Raw genomic sequence first — 5,080 nt, 5'->3', positions numbered from 1 at the left:
AGAAGCAAATGTTTACAATGAAACGGTTCCCAATAGTAACCCTTTCATTGATCAAAAAGCCTTCTAGAAATCACTAAACACTTCACATAATAGAAATTTTGAGACAGAAGCACATTTTTAATACCTATTTCATTCTTTCAGTACGTAGAGACAAGGCAATTGCTGACATGAAATTGAGAGCTGGTGAGGCAGTAGGAAGCTTAAAATTGATGGAAAAATTTTAAACCATTTCCTGAAGGAAAGTCTAAATCCAAGTAAAAAAATTACATAGCATATTTTAACACGAGGCTGTCACCATTAAAAGTAATTTCCAAAATATAACTTTGTCAAGTAGTTTAAAAATAGAGATTTATATCAGTACCAGAAATGGAAGATTCTACCTACTGTTCAAATAACCCACTGAGGAACACATGATATTCCAATTAGAGTATATTCAAAATTACATTTGAGGCTTAGCTTATTATTAAAATGTATGTGATAATATTGTTATTGTGAATAGTTATTATATTCAGTTTAGGCTGGTTATGTGTCATAGTATAAAAATATACAAGTATAACCACTTAATACATTTTGATTAAATTTACATCAGTTTCCATCTTCCAAGTCCTTGTTCCAGCCCCTCCCTGGTACCATCCCCTTCAAACCCTCTTCCTTCTCCTCCCACATCCTATTCCTACTTCTCCCATACTTCTTTCCTACCTTTTCCAGGCTCCAATCATAAATGGATTGTCTTATATATTCACACACACACAAACACTCACACACAAACACACATACACACGAATGTATATGTATTTGCAAAAATATAAATACAGTCTATTGGGTCTATTTTTATTGTTTGTATGCATATGCTTACAGAACTTACAGTTTTGTCTTAGACAAACAACAAAGAACATCATTCCTGAGACCAATTCTCCCTCTTCCAGCAGCCAATAGTTGCCTATAGTTCTTTGTCTACTAGTGGGACCACAGGTAATTTTCTTCCTTCCATATTCACATATATATTGATATGCACTTTCACTGACAATGCTCACCACAAGAACCAAAGACTGAGACACCCTAGTACCAGATATTAAAATGCCCTTTAATGGTTTGTCAAGATAGTTTAAGTTTCTCCTAAAACAATTTAGACTACTGATATTACCCTTGGTTGCCTCTGGGGGGTTGATGCATAACCTAAGTTGCTGAAGACCTTGATGCTTAGGACACAGAACTAAGATTATTGGAATATATCTAACCTGAAGGTCTCATGTTCTTGCTACCCTGGTACCAGAAAATTAAATTGAAAGTGATGAGTGAGGGAAGAAATTAATAGTCCTACTCATATGCACCATCTATGAACCCCAACAATGACCAGCATGGTAGCTATAAATGTGTGAAGAGTAGCATTCACATGTTGTGACCATGGCTAATTATTGGATGTAGGGCTTACTTGAAAAGAGGGAAGTCAATGCCTGGTACTAAAAGGGCAGCAACCTTTCAGAAAGTAATAAGATGACCCATAGTTCTCTATCTAAGAAACTCTGCATAGAATTTCCTTCATCTATGTTAACATGTCAACATCTGTTGTCATTATACTGATCATGTTCCAGTAACCATGTATTGAGAGTTCATGGGTGCATTTTCCCTTCCACGTATAAAAGATAATATCTCACAGATGTCATCTTGGTCCTCTGGATCTTTCAATCATTTTTGACCTTCTTTTCTTATGTTCCCTGAGCATTAGGCATAGCAGTTGCTTAGAGATGTGTTAGTTGGGGTTATATATACTACTACTTCCTATTGTCTTCATTCAACCAGTTGTGTTTCTCTGTAACAATCTCTATTTGTTACAAAAAGAGGTTTCATTGATAAGTGGTGAAAACTGCTCTTATCTGTAAGCATGGAGGTATGTATTTGAAATATAGCTGGAAATTACATTAGTTTAGGGAATAGCAGTAATAAATTATTTTTTTAGAGTCTATAGCACCTCCATCCATGGATAGTTGATCCCCCCTCAGCTTACATAAGACCTTTCAATGCTGTAAGAGCCAGTTCTTATGGTAGGGACATTCAAATAAGTTCAAACCTGATTGCTTTAAATCCTATATCTGAAATGTGTACTCTTCAACTCTAGAGCCTTTTCTTCAAGTATTAGTAGGTAGCCAAGAACAATGGCAATATCCAATTTATACACAACCAATGGTCAGAAGCTGATGACCTCTGTGGTTGAATTATGTAAAAGCTGGAAGAAACTGAAGAGGAGGACGACATAATAGGAAGACCAGCAGTCTCAACTAACAACCAACCTGGACCCCTGGGATCTCTCAGATACTGAACCACCAACCAAGCATTATATACCAGCTGACATGAAGCCCCAAACAGACATTACTCCATTTTTGAGAGTCACTAAAAATAAAATCTAATTTATTATCTTTTTTATATGTTTTAAAGATGCTTTATCAAAACTACAATATAAACTACAGGTCTAGTTGATTTCTGTGTTGTATTTCAATTTAATATGCAAATGGAGGAAAATTGAAATTTAAAGTGAAAATTAAATGTGGCTCAAGAAGCTTTCACAAAGGCTATGAAAGCCATTTTGATTCCATGTATTACAGGTTCTGGCCTTATTTTCAGCAGAACTGTCTGTGCAGGACCTATCTCTTAGTACTTCTAATAATTTATTTCTTAAAGTTTTAGTCTAATTTTTACAATAAAATTAGAGAATATGGTATATCTCATTCATCCATTCTGAGTCAAAGAGAAAATATAAGATTTTAATTCTCCAAATATTTTGTCAATATACATTGATTTGGGGGAAAACAGGATTGTAAGGTATTTCATTTTGTTCTGCTTTACTCATTTTAGTCTTGCCAAGACACAAGAACCTATTTCCAGATGTTTCCATCTTCAGAAATATAGAGATAAAATGCTAGAATATTTTTGTAATTGCTACTTAGAAATAACATTTTTCCATTTTTATTGGCCAACAGTTTTATACATTTAGTTATTAATAGTTCTTTTCAAGCCCAGTGATCTCCCTCATGCACCTTCTACTCCCTCCAGCACCATTCTGATCAACAAATCCCTATCTTGCTTGTATGTCTTCTTTTTCTCTCTGGCTCACTCAGTTTGTATTTATTTATTAATGTAAGCTTAGAAAGTTATTTTATGGAACATCAGCAATTTATCATTAGCTACCATTGAAGGTAGTGTTAATCTTCTCCCAATATGCTTAAGTTATTTTTTAGCTACCTGAGAGGAGTAAGGTCTTCTGTGCTATTCCATCCCTCAGGATAAAACGCTGTTGCACTCTACCAATCTTATGTAGATAACTGAGCAGTAGGGAGACTCTGTGTGGAGCAGCTAGATATTCTTCAGATGCCATGCTTTACTTTGCACATCTCCCCATCCTCAGCCCTTACACGCTATCCATGCTCCCGTCTGTGAACCTTGGATTCAGTGCTGTGGCTATCTCAACTGGAGACAAGCACTCCATCATCACTTAGTCTCGGCATTTTGACTAGTTATGTATCTTTGCATTAACTATATGTGACATTTCATAGTATCTAGATTCCTTTGCCACTAGTAAATAATCACTGAAACAAATAAACTTACTCCAAAAAGGTAAGATAGACAAAATTAGGTGCCAATTATTTCTATTTCTTGTACACAGAACAAGTTAAATGGAACTTCTACATTTAAAAATGCACAAAGTAGCATTGAGAACAGTGTCTCAGCATTTACTTTTTTCAGTACTAAACACTGGATGTTCTAAGATGTTTCTGGGTTCTTACAGGCATAATTAAATTAATTGACATATAAAGTACAGTGTTACATTTTAAAATATATTAGAAAATAATAAGTTAACTGTAAAAGCACTTTGATTTGCCTTTGGGTCTTATATTTTTCTGTATCATAAATACATTGTTTACCTAAAATATATTTTACCTCTGTCTGTATAATTATTTCACTTTTGTGACTTTAGCAGTTAACATTAAAATGGGAATCTGATTGATTTTATGTGAAATTATATTACTCTTGTTTTGCCCATTACAGACTTACCTTTACCAACTTTAATGTTTTGAATGATATGACTATACATAACTATGTAAAAGGTATTAATTTGCACACTGCAACTGGTATAAACTATGCAACACTATTATTTTTAATGATAAAAAATACCTGCAGAGAAGCTAGGCCTATATTCAAAAATGAGAACTTATTTGTGGGTATGACTGGTTCTTCCTGTGTTATAAAATATAATTTAAGTGTACTATGAAGAGAAAAGAAAGGAGATGCAAGAGGTATAGAAGGATTGAAGATAAAAGTGGTATAAGAAAAGTTCAGTATTTTCATGACTAAAAGAAACCAGAACATTCATTCCTGGCTTCACTAAATAACAGGGCTCAGGTTGTTTTTGAAATGGAATCTAACAGCTCAAGAATAACCTTGGAAAATGAAAGGTTAGACCAAAAGATATTTTCTAACAACTTATATCTGTATGACTGCCTAGTCTTCACTTTGCGTCACTGGTCCTCAAAATTTGTACTTTCCAAAATCCTGATTGCATATCACTTCACTGTACAACACCAGCAAATAATTATTTATTTAATTTAAAAAAATCACAGTGCAAGCTTATCTAAGTATAGCATGTGTGACTATTTACATGAGACAAGATATTTTGATGAAATTTTATAGAAAACAGGAAAACAAATAACATTTAATATGTTATTGTATAAAAGTTTCTAATACCAATATTATACAGAATGAAACAATTAATATGATTAGCATAGATAATATATTATATATATATATATAGATATATATATATATATTTCATTAGAAATGTCAAGGAAGGACATTTCTGTCATATATAACCTAAAATACCTAAAATTAACATTTGGCGAGTACAAATGACTTCCTCTTGTAATAAATGTTAGCTTAATATATTATCTAAAACAATATATTGTCTACTATTAAAAATAAACTTTAAATGATTGAGACCATTTTCTCAATTAATAAAAGAGACAGAATTTGTACATATTACATACATAATTTAAAATACAAGATTTAACAACCATACTTTCCATCCCAG

Source organism: Arvicanthis niloticus, chromosome 17 (assembly GCF_011762505.2).
Source record: "Arvicanthis niloticus isolate mArvNil1 chromosome 17, mArvNil1.pat.X, whole genome shotgun sequence".
NCBI lineage: Eukaryota > Metazoa > Chordata > Mammalia > Rodentia > Muridae > Arvicanthis > Arvicanthis niloticus.
The sequence above is the reverse complement of the archived record's forward strand: the minus strand, read 5'-3'. Positions refer to the sequence as shown.